The following is a 14,831-nucleotide window of genomic DNA, read 5'->3' on the forward strand; positions in this document are numbered from 1 at the left end:
CCTGATGTGGCATTACCTTGCTAATTAAAAAAACAAAAATCCCAAACTCTTGTTATTCCTAAATCCTTACTTCCAACTGTTATTCTTACATCAAACTATACATAAAGAAATGGAAGTAGCATTAAAACTGAGCTAAGTTTAGGCTGGGCACGGTGGCTCACGCCTGTAATCCCAGCACTTTCGGAGGCTGAGGCAGGCAGATCACCTGAGGTCAGGAGTTCAAGACCAGCCCGGCCAACATGGTGAAACCCTGTCTCTACTAAAAATACAAAAATTAGCTGGGCGTGGTGGTGTGCGCCTGTAGTTCCAGCTACTCACGGACTGAAGCAGGAGAATCGCTTGAACCCAGGAGCCGGAGGCTGCAGTGAGCTGAGAACGCACCACTGCACTCCAGCCTGAGTGACAGAGCAAAGCTCCTTCTCAAAACCAAAAAACAAAACTGAGCTAAGCTTAAACTGGTAGAATGAAGTCTGGGAGAAAATAAATTAGTAAGTAAACATTTACTTGCTAAACAACTGTAAGGGAAAAACCAGGATACAGTTTTAAATTTGAGACAAATATTAATCGATATACTTTGAGAGGGGCACTTAAGAAATACTCTTTTCAGGATAAGAAATATTAAGGCGATATATTCTCTAAGAATAAGTTTCTACATAATCTAATCTAGTTTAGGCTTAAGTTGTATGAAATACCGTTTGTATTAGGTTGATAACCAATTTAGTTTATTAGGAATGGTACTATATACAAGATATTTGCTGATTGAAAGCACGTTTGATACCTCAAAAGACAACGCTGACAACGCCACTTTTGCAGTGTGCTTACAAAGGAACAAAAAACAAAACAAACCCCAAAGGCCATTTCTTTTTCAAATAAGAAATACAAATGCAGGATAAACTTCAGTGCTTGCAGCAAAACTAGGCATTAAAGAAAAATGCTATAAAATATATTTCCTTAAAAATATCCAGCTCAGTTTTTTTCTTCTTCCCACCTTTTTGGGGCAGAACTATCTCTGGGCCATCAGCAGTCTTCTGCCTTGCCTGGAGCCTCCCTAACCTTTCATCTCTTATCCAAATTGTTTATCAAAAGAGCTCCTTTAAAAGAGTTTAAAAGCCAGTATTTACAGTTTATAGACTGCACAGTTAATCTTATCAATCTCTAGAAAACCATGTATACCTGAATGCCCATCAAGTGTCAAGCACTAGGCTGGGTTATCAACATAAAGAATGACACATTTACTTGCGAGTAGGGATTTTGCAGTTTCAAGAGGCAAAGAAAAGGTTCAAATTGTATTATCCAGAAGTGAGAAAGACGCACTCCAGGTAGCAGGACAAAAGCACAAAGGTATGAAATGGCATAGCACTTTTGAGATGGTGTGCATTTTAATTTTAACACACCAGAAGATATGCTATGTGAACCTAGTAAGCTTACCGCAATTGCAATGTTCCAAAGTTAAGAGACAATAATTTCAACAAAAACAAGGAAAAGAAGGTTGGGGTGTAATTTACTCAAATAATCTTTGTGAGGGGATGGGGGAAGAAAATTCTTAAAAAACAAGTACCAAGCTTAGTATTTTTATTGAGCTCAGAAAGCCTGTGGTCCCCAGTAAACTTTTACATTGCCTACCTGTGGCACTGAAGCTGGCAGAGCTAAGATGGAGGTGAAAATTGGAGAGATATTGGAACATAATAGGCCCAAATGAAATTGCCCAGGCAGAATATATGAATGTGTGAAGGCAGTCAAAGAAAAGTAATTCCAAGTATGAACAGTATTTAAAATGCCATAGGAAAGTCAAGAAAAATTGAGAGCTCAAGAAGTTCGTGGATTTGGCAATCAGGAACAATGAAGGTACACGCTGATTAAAGGCACAAAACAAGTAAAGGGTGTTTCCATTCGCTTGGAAAATGGCCTTTTTTCCTTATTAAGGCACGGTGAAAGTAGAAACATTCTGAAAATTACCTTAAAATCTACTGACTTCATATTTAGTTCCCTTTTTAAGCAGGAATAAAAACTGCTATGAAGGAAGGGGAGACATCTTACACGTAACAAAGTAACCCCTGAAGACATTCAAGAGTTCTTAATGCTTACTTTCTATTCAGAGTGGACAAATTACATTCTTTGTACTAAATATTTATAGCTCATCCACATTCAGTTGCTTATAACTGAAAAAAGAAATCCACAAAAACTAGTGAGGATTTAAGGATACACAAATGAATTAAAAACCCAATCTTGTTTTCAAACTACCAAGAGCCTACAACTAAGACTTAAAGAAATAGCACAACCTTGACCTCAGGTTCTTCTCAGGTCCAGCAATCATTTTCTCGTAGCACCAAGTATAAGCGCTCTGCCAAGAAGTAGGCCAGATTTTGGCTGCAAATGTGTTTGTTGAATAACTCCCCACCCTCTACACCACCCAAAAGGAGAAGCCCTTTAAAAATTATTTGCTAGTTTTGACTACTTTAACTAGTTTGGCTAAGTGGGAAAAACGAAAAACAAACTTAGTCTACCTTACTGAATATGCCAAAATAGCCCTTAAAACTGCTGGATATTTTCTCCTATCGAGGTTTCAAAAGCTAAAAGTATAGTTTGTACTACTATAAAAGTGCTTCAAATTTCATGATGATGCAGGAACCTTAAGGAATAATATTCACCGGAAGTGCTTATAATTGCATCTTTTATTTTTAAAAACTACAAAAGGGCAACAGAAAGAAAGCAGACTTGAAAGTACTGAAAAGTCTTACAACTTAATACAGTTTAAAACACGGCTTTTATTCCGTATTACTAATGCCCAGTGCCAAAAAAAAAAAAAAAAAAAAAAGCAGGCCCAGCGCGGTGGCTCATGCCTATAATCCCAGCACTTTGGGAAGCTGAGACGGGCGGATCTCGAGAGTTCGAGACCAGCCTGGCCAATGGGGTGAAACCCCGTCTCTACTAAAAATAGAAAAAATTAGCAGGGTGTGGTTGTGGGCGCCTGTAATCCCAGCTACTTGGGAGGCTGAGGCAGGAGACTCGCCTGAACCCGGGGACGCGGAGGTTGCAGTGGGCCGAGATCTCGCCTCTGCACTCCAGCCGGGGCACAAAAGAGCGAATCCCACCGACAAAACTATATTCTTAAGGGATGTACAGACAGAAAACTGGAATAAAGAACAGGAATCACAGGAGGAAGGAAGAGTCTGAAAAGGGCCCTTAAATTCAGATGGCTGCTTGTGCCTTTTCAAAGCAATTAAAAGTGTTCCTGGGTGTTACTTACACCTTTAAATTTGTTTCCAAACTTTGTAAATACTTTTCTATTTCAATCTGAGAAACTGTTTCCTCAGAAAGTAATCGATCCTCCTTGACGTTGTACCCCCAGAAGCTAGTCTACCCCTCGCTAGGCCTCCCAGAGGCCCTCAAGGACTCCTAGTTGATTCCGAGTCCCACGTCAGGGAACTACCACCTTACATAAGTATACTTTGCGGGGAGAAAGGCAGATAAGAAAATAGGGCGCCAAACCTTCTCCACCAACAGCCGTCACACCCCACGAGGAGTGTCCTGCGGGGGCTTTCCCCTGGGAGCCGCAGCTGTTCTGCCGTATGGGGGAGGGGAACGCTTTCCAACAGTCATCTCTTCCTCTTCGGGCCGCCAACGCCGACCGCACCACAGTCTCCTCCGCCCAAGCCCTGTCCCCTCCCCCGCCCCGGCCTGGGTCGGAGCCAAACCCCACAAGAATGCAGCCCGGTCACATGCGCTGCGGCGGTGGACGTGCCTCTCCCCCCGCGCCCCAAGGAGACCCAGCGCCATCTTGCCCTGACGCAGTTACAAAAGTCACGGGAGAAATCCTGTCTCCTCCTCCGCGCCAGCGCCCCAAAGTTTCGCAGAGGCCGAGCCGGGGCCCTCACCTCGCGCAGGGACAGTAGAAAATGGTCAGGGAAGAGCCTTGCGATTCCCTTCGCCACTGCTTGGGTTCCATATCGGCCGCGGCAGCAACGATCACCATCGTCACTTCTCCCTCTCTACCTTTGCAACAGCCTCCCCCTACGGCTTTGGCCCCACCCGCTGCTGCAGGATGAGGTCATCGCCAGCCAACTACGACGCGCCCGACAGGACACATCAGGCGCTGATTGGCTGCCGAGACCGCCTCTGCCTCTCCCCACTCCGCTCCCCCCAGCGCTCTGGGTCGCTGCGGGGCAAGGGGAAGACGGAAACCATTTCGGGGAAAGACCCCCAAAACAAGAGCCGGAATCGCCATGTCATTTTAGTGGGGAAACCCTTCTTTTATTCTTTGGTCTTCCCCTTTTTTCTTCGAGATCACTGTCTGTCCCTCCCTCGTCTAATCACCGCCATATAAAGGAATTCCCACTCCCCTCCCCGCACATTGTCCCACCGGTGGGGAAATCCTTCCCCGAGGCCAAGAGAAGTATAGGAGGCAGCGACGGCAACTGCACCGACGGCAACGGCAGCTTTTTACCCCGAAGCACGGTGGCAGGAAGGCGGCGTTGATGGTGGCTGCATTTTTCCGGCTGCTTCTCCCCCCGACCTCTTCCGTTTCTTGCTCCTCCATCGAGACAACACTAGACTCGCCAGCTCCGCTTTTATCCGGTGCCCGGAGCCTGCGCACTGGAGCCTCCTCAGCCCCTAGTGGGCGTCGAGTGACACCCCAACCGGGTTCACCCAGCGCTGGAGGCCAGACTGGGCTGGGGGAGGAGGGGGAGAGGAACGGGGAGACGGGACTGGGGTTGTTTGGGAGGGGGAGAAGGTGTATCGCTTTCGGACGGTGACGGGAGTTCGTTCCCAAGCCCTGCTGTCCTTGTCCGTGCACCCAATACTGGCATGCCCAAGCTCACCTATATCCAGACTTGAGGGCCACTGGGGGAAAGGGGGAAAGAACCAGTCCCACCGAATACCGACACTTCCTCAAACCTTCGGTGGCTTGTTGAATGCATCTGTTGTCAGAAAGACAGAGATTCCGTCCCCCTCACCGCCTCCAGTTTGCTATCTTCGAGCCTCCGCGGAGAGGCAACGGCGGGCGGCAGCCCACAAGCAAAATGGCGCCGGGCAGCTTCATCCCCTCCCCCTCTGCCCCTGCGGAGCGGGACGGGCGTACCCCGTGCACTTGCCGCCGCCGCCGCCGCCGCCGCGGCCGCCGCCGCCGCCGCCGCCATTTTCCCAGAGCGAGAGGCAGTGACACTGAGCGGGCGCAGGGGGCCGAGTCGGAGACCGTGCCGGAGTTCGGGAGCGGCAACAGAGTGGGCATAGACACTCCGAGCAGCCTCGCCGTCGTCTCTGCGTTCCTGTTGACTGCCTGGCTGCCCCCTCCCCTACTCCTCGGTTCTTGGTGAAGAGGCTGTGCGCTGCTGTTTGGGGAGGGGGTGTGTGGAGCCGGGTCCTGTGTCCGCAGTGGCTGCTGTCGAGGGGTCGCCTGTTCGCGGAGGTGCGGAGAGACTCCTTGGGGGTCGAGCACATAACGGGGTTCGGGTGTCTCGTGTGTGAACATCACAGGTTAGTGCCTGTCGTCTCCATGGGAGTTCCTGGGGCTTGCGGGGTTGGGGGACTTGTGTTTCAAGGGGGAGGGAGGTCTCTCATCTTTATCCTTAAGCTGGGGGAGCCGACGTTGACTCTCAGGTGTCTTTGCCGGCGCAAGACGTTGCTTGCTTAAATCGAATTTATTCTTTCTTCTCCCTGACCCTAGAAATGGAGCATTATGGCGGGTTTTAGGGTTGGGAAAGGGGTAACTGGCAGTTAAACCCCCTTGAGAGTGGGAGTTAGGGAGGGGGCGCACTCCTCATTGGCAGCGGGTTAAGGCCGCTTGAGTGAAGACGGAGGCTTGTGACTGTTAGTAGGGTTTGTGTCGAAGTGGTCCCAGGAGCTGCCAGCGCTCCCTTTTCTCAACCGCGTCTTGTTCAGGTGCTGAAAAGCCATATAGGCCCCATTTTCTTCTTCCATTTCTTGACGGGCAGTCTCTGGTATAATGTGCACATGAATACGAAGGGGGTAAGAAGAACGCCCTGGGCATCTCTCTTTGTGGGAGAGCGAGACAGCTAGCTCCTCATCCTCTCCTGGAGAGGGTAAACCCGCCCCTGAGGTGGTCACCCCAGTACCCAGCCTTCTCAGTCTCCTCCCCCACTCCTTTTGCATTACCGCCGTCCTTTACTGTGCCGGAGCCTTAGGATCTACAATATGGCTCATTTCAGAAAAGCTTATTTTGACCAAGGGATTGGCACAAATTCTATGGCAGCAGACACAGATGAGAAACAAACGGTTCACTGTGCTAAACGGGGTGGGGGTGAGAAAAAACAATCCAGAGTGCTCTCTTCTACTGGCCTTAGTTCCGTATAGATCCGTGCTTGCTGGGCTCTGTCTTAAGAACGATACAATTTAAAGTCAAAGAGGAATCGCTAGAGTCAGCTCTAGAGTAAACCTCGTTTTGCCTATTTTGTTCCCTTTTTAGAGATGTGAATAAGGTAAGGTGTTTGGAGTTCTGGAGACCTTGGAGAGAATTAAGTGAGGTGCATTCAACTCGAGGCTGGAGACATGAACACCTATTTGGAAAATAGTCTGTTTTTTCCTTCAGTTTCTGAGATGGGGAGTAAAAACTGAAATTTCCCTCTTTTGTCCTTTACAGATTCTAAAAATGGCGGCCCCAGGCTGATGTTGTGGTAATCTAATCAGCTCGGGTCCTCCACACCCCATGCAGTGCGTTTGTCTGCAGCATATTACAGGCTTATTATGTTTACATGAAAAGACTGGGCTGTTTTTCCTTCCCCGGGCCAGTTACAAAAATGTGTTGATTTTTTACTGCAAATTACAGTGCTGTGTTTTAGTTGATTAATTTGATTCGTTTTTCCTGAAAGGCAAATAAAATGTCTCCACTTTTGAAAAAAAAAAACAGCCTTGCAAATTTCAGTGGTGATGATGGGTGCGCTTCAACATTAAAAAAAAATTATTTGGGTACCAATAATAGTTTTTGTTTGGTTTAATCCAACCATCTTTTATTCAATATGCCAAAGTAGATTAAAATGTTTAGTAAGTGTATAAGTATCATCTATTTTATATGATTAAATGTTTCAATCTAGAGTAAGACATTTCCCAACCACCTCTTGACCCATTTTGTGGATTTTGGTTTTTGTATTGTGTTTTAGCTTAAATTTTAGGGAGCTGTACAAACAAGCCTAAACCTGTTACTTCATTGGGTGTAGAGATGCCATTATATTTTGCCATCCATTTTTCCCATGTATTTAAGCTTTCCTTAAGAATTTTCAAAGTTTATTGTGTATTTGGTAAAGTGAAGCTTCATGCTGCCTTTAACAATCTTCTTACAGCATACTATCATCATTATGTAAGTTAAAAGTAAGGCTCCGATTCTGGATTTTTTCCCTCTTCAAATATGCCCATTTACCTATTATAGGATTGTGGAATTTAGTCTGTTTTAATAGACCTTAAATAAAAACATTATCATAATAGGGTCTTGAATCCATTTTATGCTATTTTCAGAAACTTATAGACTGAGACTGAAAATTAAATGGTGTCAGGTGTCATTTAACTGAATTTTTTAAAGTGTGAAAGATTAGAATTCACTTTCGTAGTGGGAGTTCTTTTTGGGTTGAACTAAGCAGTGAGATTATGAGTGGGCCATTAATGACATTTAATGACCATTCTGATTGTGGAGCAACGGAAAGATGAGTGCTTTTCAATCCAGTAGTACTTTAAAAGGTTGAAGAGTATACACTGTTTCATGATTCTTTTATTCCATTGTAAATATTTTAGAGCAGCATTTACTTCATATGGTGACTGTATCAACTAGGTTGATAAGGTTCTAGCCTACGAAATAATTAGAGAAATAACTGGCTCAAGGATTTTCTACATACCAGTGAGCTTCATCATGGAAGACTGAGCACACAACCTTACTTAGAATATTTGAAATATTTTATTATAAAGTGAAATGTTGGTGGGTAGTGGGCGAAATTTGTGTAGGGTTTTGGGGTCAGTACTCATTTGTATTTTGATCTGAGCAAGTATTTAAGTCCAGATCATTCACTGCTGTGTAAAGATTGTGCATTTATTTTAAAGGCTGGGTGATTAAGGTCTGTGGTTCAGAAGCTTGGTACTTTAAACTTACTATTCAATATACAAAATCAGTGTATTCTTAAAATTTTGATTTATGTGGCCATAGGAGGGAACACTGCCTGTGCCCGATGGTTTTCTTCATAGAGACCTTGGTCAGGTCTAGACAGACAAAGCAATTGAACTTACTTGGCTTCAAATGAAAAATACCAAGTTAGAAATTATAGGAAAAGCTGTCTTCAGTTTACTAGCTTTCTTCATATTGGCTTGCTTTATTGCTTTAGGTTTTGTTTCTTTTTGGTGGTGGTGGTGGGTGTTTTTTGTTGTTGTTGTTTTTTGTTTTTTGGTGTTTTTTTGGATGTTTTAGTTCCTGTAAAATGAGACTGGCTTTTTTTTTTTTTTAAGTATTGTACCTTATTTTGAATGGTTACTTTATAAATCACGAGGCTATAATTGTTTGTTTTTTGTTAATTTACTATGTGTGTTTTAAGTTAGGATTGTCTAGGCAAATTTATTAGAAGGTTAGGCATGATTTTTGTTCCCAGAGAGTTTTGAAAGAATTTGGTTCCTTGGGGGAAACTAGTCAAATGGTCTTTGTTCTAGGATAGCTGAGTTTGAAGGATTAGTTGTTTATCTGTTTAAGTGGATTTGTAGAGAACTATAATGTAATTGGAGAGTTAATTTTATTTTTAGAGCCTACATTTTGATCATACATCCTTTCGTTGTCAGTGTAAATGAAAGGATCTCTCTGATTTCAGTTTAAGTGTAGAGCCTTGACAGGTCTCCATTTCCCGTCAACTCTGTAAGACTGATAACTGCCCTACAATTTTGGCTTGTCTGACTTCCTCACAGCTTCCAGCGAGAAATCATTGCCATATATGCCCCCAGTAAGCTCTAGGACTTCTTGAGTCTATTGAGGCAGTAGGGAGAAAAGCTAATTAATAGGAGAAAAATTTCCCCTCAGTACATATCTTAGTGGTCTTAGGGAAATTATAATTTCTTAAATTGACTTCTTAATTTCCAAGAATAATGTACTCGTTTTCATTCATCAATCTTCTAAAGAAACCTGTGGTTTAATTTTTAAAGGTGTGTTTTATGTAAACCCTAACAGCTCTGCATTTCTGGAAGCTACTACTACTGGGACTTAAATGTGTACAACCATAGTGTGTTTAAAATGTGTAAAACTAACAGAACTTTGAAGAGCTATCAAAACTGGTTAGGAAATACTAGTATGCAGTTTTCTCAACAGATGCTATTTTATGTTTACTATTTTAAAAATATTTTAATAATGTGTAAAAGCTTTTATCTCCAAAGGATTTGTTTTTAGCAGATGGTAGGTGCTTAATTATTTCTTGGATGTGAATCTTTTGTTGAAGCAAACACATTTACATCTCAAATATGTAGGGTGATCAGGGACTGTTCCCTGTTGTGTGTTAGAATAAATGTTAAATACTTGTATTCTGTGAGACTTGTTTTCCCCAATTTCATGATAGATTATCTATGAGACTTTTTAATATTGAAAATGTAATTATTTTATGGTAAAATTAATTTTTGTGTTGACTGGCAAATTAACGAGTGGAATACTATTTGAAATATTACTCTGTGAATGTTACTGGCTTTTAGGCTGGGTTTAAAATTGAAGTGGCTCGTATTTACTACCTGTTCTGTAATGTGCAGATGTTGGGAGGAGCCTTATTTTTTTCTAGACATTGAAAGAATAATTTTTTGTATTACCTACAAATTTACTTAACATGGAGGAACAGTATTTGTTGTTGAAATTGTTTTCTACACTAAACTGGAAGTGGATGGTATTTAACTAAAAATCTTGCAATTGCTATTAAACAATGAGTATTTTGCATTATATAAAACAAACAGTATTTTACTTTGTATAATATGAGTATTTTACTTTATATAAAATACTCATTGTTTAATAGCAATTGCAATATTTTTAATAGCAATTGCAAGAGATAAGAATTAACCATATTATGATGCAAACAAATTGTTTTTTTGTTATTGTGAACTTCCATGCTAAGTGCTACATTAAAAATCAAATGAAGGTGACCCAGAGTAAGTTAATTAGATTTTAATTCATATCTTTAAGGATAAAAGAAGTTTTTATTAACCATTGGTAACTAGGATGCTTTTTACTTAAATCAGAGTCAGGAAAAGCAGTTGGTCTTATATTTCACGAGATAACATGTTTTCACTTGATATGAAATCAGTTCTTTTTTTCCCTCATGAACAGCTCATAATTGGATTTTATTTTTGGACAGAAAAACTTTTTTTATTGTTAGGTGAATTTTACAGTTTTATTGGAAATCTCGTTTGGTTATTTACCAAAACTATTTAAGCTTTTTGGGATGTTGGACATTTTCAATGCAACAGGTCAACAAAGAATTCTTTTTTGATGTGTTGCATTAAGATGCCATCAAAACAGACACTATGTCTTTTAATGAGTAAATAATTAACCTATAATATAATGTGTAAACTACTTGTTCATCATTTTTAATTAAAATATTTTGTATTTCAAAACTGTTTCAAATATGAAATCTGGGTTTAGAAAGGATCTGCATGCAGGTCAACGTGATAAGCAATGATCTATGTAGCTTTATTTTTACAACAATTGGACAGAGGTAATTTCTTAGCAACTCTTAGGCTGCTTAATTTAGAGTTAATCCAAAGGAAGAAACATTCCTTCAGAAGACTAGGACATATCAGATATTAATTATTAAAAATAGGCTGGGCACGGTGGCTCATACCTGTAATTTCACTATTTTGGGAGGCCGAGGCAGGCGGATCATTTGAGGTCAGGAGTTTGAGACCAGTCTGGCCAACATGGTGAAACCCCATTTCTACTAAAAATTACAAAAATTAGCCGGGCGTGGTGGCAGGTGCCTGCAATCCTACCTACTCAGGAGGGCGAGGCAGGAGAATTGCTTGAACCCAGGAGGCGGAGGTTGCAGTGAGCCGAGATTGTGCCACTGTACTTCAGCCTTGGCGATAGAGTGAGACTCTGTCTCAAAAAAAAAAAAAAAAAAAAGTAAATAAGTAAATTAAAAAAAAAATTCTTGGTCCTGAATTTTAATATTGAGAAAGATGATATTGTGTAATCACACCTGTGTAATAGCCAACTTGGTTGCAGCATTTAAGGTCATGCCTGTCTAGCATACGATAGTGGATTGAGTTAGTTTTGGTTTGTGGTACTTACAACTTTAAAGTTCACTTGGCCTGGCATGGTGGCTCACGCTTGTAATCCCAGCACTTTGGGAGGCTGAGGCAGGTGGATCACCTGAGCTCAGGAGTTCAAGACCAGCCTGGCCAACATGGTGAAACCCCATCTCTGCTACAAAAATTAGCTGGGCTTGGTGGCGGGTGCCTGTAATCCCAGCTACTTGGGAGGCTGAGGCAGGAGAATTGCTTGGACCTGGGAGGCGGAGGTTGCAGTGAGCCGAGATCGTGCCAGTGCACTTCAGCCTGGGCAACGAGCGAAACTGCATCTCTAAAAAAATAAATAAAGTTTATGTAATTATGCTGTCTCATGTTTTATCTGAGACCTAAAATGTTTAAATTTTTTTCATTTCTGTTGACTTTTGTTTTCATAGGGTATTTAAAATAATTTCCATTTAAAGTCTTAAAAATTTACACTTATAAATTATTTTAAACTTATTTGAGTTAAATAAGCTTAAAGATTAAATATCTTTTCCTTACCGTTTGGCCTAAGATGAAGCCTAGTGTCATTGGTTTTTAGTAAAAAGTGAGGAATATGGTGAAAAGAAAAGAATTAACCATTACCACTTAGGATATTGTCAGGGAAACATAGTTTGGGTCTTTCAGAGAATGTGTATGAGAAACATACACTCTTCTAATATTTTTGTTTTCTTATTTCAGAGACTAATATATGTAATCGTTTCTATTTTTGAGTTTACAGAGAGATATCTCCAGTTCCTCTTACCATCTTGCTTTATGTAACATTTAAAGAAAGACAGCGTTCAGGAATTTGAAAACCCCATTTCCTCTTTAATGAAGTGGCTGAGATGGGAAGATTCATGATGTGACTAATTTGAATGATTAGGACTGTGGTCCAGTAGCCATAAATAGGGGTGTCAGATTGGTCTGATACATAGTAACTCTTACCCAGAAAATAAGTCTCTGCTTCTTCTCTTTAAATGAAGTTGCTTAATTGGTTGCCTTGACACAGGCTTATTACATCTTACATCATTAAGCCTTCACTGTAACAATATTTTTGAAGCACAGACAAAAGATGAATTTGAGTAGCTATTATTTTCCTGGCACCACAAATGCAGAGAGAGATGAGACTGTCCCTGCTTTGAGAGAACCCGTAGTTTATTTCACCTTCTTAAAAGCCTGCTGTTTTAGAGTTTTTTGGATGCAAGGAACAGAAATCAGTTCTAGCTAGCTTAAATAAAGGATTTGTTATAAGGCTATAGGGAAATCTCACATAATTTATTTGAAGAAAGTACAGATGGGCCTCACAGGAATTGGCAAGGTGTCAGAGAGCCACTATTCACCATCTTGATCCCCTCTAATTATCTGAGACTAGTTAGAGAGATGGTGGTGGGGTGGGTGTTCATGGTTTGTAGAGTGGCGTTTCTCAGATGTAAAGCAAGAGAAAGACACCTTTAATTCTCCTGAAAACAATTACCTTTTTCCAGGAATGTTCAAAGGTACTTGGGAGGGCTTCCAAAACTAAATAATTGATATATCACACTGATGATTCAATTTTTAATTAAAAAATTGCCACACACACACGATGAGGAATGCTAAAAAACCAAGATATTTTTGGTTTTAACTTAATGTAAAATTTACTGAAAATTTACTTGAATAGTACAAATAACTCTCTTATACTGTGTACCAAGATCACCTGACTTGTGACATTTTGCTGTTTGCTTTATTATTCTCTTTATATATACACCTGATATTTTTCCTGAACCATTTGAGAGTGGGTTTCATTGCCAGTAGTACTAGCCCCCTTACAGCCCTTATTACTGAAGTATGCATTTCCTAAGAACACGCATGTTTTCCTAAGTAACAGAGTAGTTGTCAAATTCAGGAAATTTAACATTGATGTAATACTAAATAGTCCATATTCTAGTTTTATCAGTTGTCCCTATTATGTCCTTTATTAGCATTTTTTTCAGTACCATTAGCCGATCCAAGATCACAGATTGCATTTAGTTTTGTTGTCCCTTAAGTCTCTTTTAATCTGGAACAGTTCCTCCGTCTTTGTCTTTCATGACATTGGAAGGCTTATTATTTATATATTGCTCCTCAGTTTGGCTTGGTCTTAAGGTTTCTTCATTATTCAGATTATACATTTTTGGCTAGAATACTAGATTAGAAATATGTGTTTTTCTATCGTCTGGAGGCATATGATGTTTGTTTGCCCTTTACTATTATGTTCATTTTGATAGCTTAGTTAAGGTGTTGAGTAGTTTCTCTATTGTATAGTTGATGTTTTTTTTTGACATTACTAATTAATTTTTGGGGAAATACTTTGAGATTGTATAAATATCCACTTCCTCATTAAACTTTCCTCTTCAAGATGTAGCGTCTGTTGATGATTCTTGCCTAAATAAAGTTTTTACTGTGTTGGTTGTAAATACACGAAGGTTTTTCTTTTCTTTTGCTTAATTAAAAAAACTAATTTTCTTCTTTTCTTTACTTGGGTACATACATACACATATACACCAGGGTTTTTAACTGATTTGTTTCTGGATAGTTGGGATTGTGGGAGTTTCGTTTTCTTGTTTTTTCTTTTCCAGTTTTTCTGTAAGGCATATGGGCTGCTTTTTAAATCACAACAAATAAAATAAATTTTAAGGAAGAAAAGTATAGATAAGATAGACAGTAGTATATGTATAATATTCCTGTACAGTTTTCCACCGAAATGGGATTTAAATAGTTTCCTGGATGCTGATCTAATTTGAAATCCAGAACACACACACAAAAGATGTGCTTCTAGTTCCTTATTTAGTCTTTAAAACTATTGCTAAATGAGTCTTGAGTTACAGTTGTATTGTTTAGGCTTATGATTTGCTAATGCCAGCAGCTTAATTTCTAAGGGCCAAAAACATCTTCCAATTTTGATACTCCCCTTTCTCCAATAAAAAAATCCATTACCCCGTCTCTACTAAAAATACAAAAAATTAGCTGGGCGTGGTGGCGGGCCCCTGTAATCCCAGCTACTTGGGAGGCTGGGGCAGGACAATCGCTTGAACCTGGGAGGCAGAGGTTGCAGTGAGCTGAGATTGCACCATTGTACTCCAGCCTGGGTGACAAGAGTGAGACTCTGTCTCAAAAAAGAAAAGAAAAGAAAAGAAAAAGACAAAAATTCATTAAGCAGTTTTTTTTTTTTTTGAGATAGAGTGTCGCTCTGTCGCCCAGGCTGGAGTGCAGTGGTGTGATCTCCACCCACTGCAAGCTCCGCCTTCCGGGTTCATCCCATTCTCCTGCCTCAGCCTCCCTAGTAGCAGGGACTACAGGTGCCCACCACCAGGCCTGGCTAATTTTTTTGTATTTTTAGTAGAGATGGGGTTTTACTGTGTTAGGCAAGATGGTCTGGATCTCCTGACCTTGTGATCCACCCACCTTGGCCTTCCACAGTGCTGGGATTACAGGCTTGAGCCACTGTGCCCGGCTCCGTTAAGCAATTTTTAAAAAGTAAAATATTTTTTGGAAAACATTAAGATAGGTTATTTTTCACATACATGCAAATTAATGCTTTTTAAAAGGGGGTTGGTGAGATGGTGTATACACAGATGGTAATACAGCAG

The 14,831-nt window shown here is 40.9% G+C and overlaps 1 protein-coding gene across 4 annotated transcripts in view; it reads left to right on the forward strand.

The window, feature by feature from the left end:
* The first annotated feature begins 3,581 nt into the window (after nt 1–3,581).
* The window catches only part of KMT2E (lysine methyltransferase 2E (inactive)), a 100,119-nt gene continuing 88,869 nt past the window's right edge, over nt 3,582–14,831 (forward strand). For all 4 annotated transcript variants that reach the window (XM_055114796.2, XM_003811182.6, XM_008963542.5 and 1 more), the window contains exon 1: nt 3,582–5,475. The gene's annotated coding sequence lies outside the window, so the exon portion shown is untranslated. The remainder of the gene's footprint in view (nt 5,476–14,831) is intronic.

The sequence above is a fragment of the Pan paniscus genome, chromosome 6, assembly GCF_029289425.2.
Source record: "Pan paniscus chromosome 6, NHGRI_mPanPan1-v2.0_pri, whole genome shotgun sequence".
Classification (NCBI taxonomy): Eukaryota; Metazoa; Chordata; class Mammalia; order Primates; family Hominidae; genus Pan; species Pan paniscus.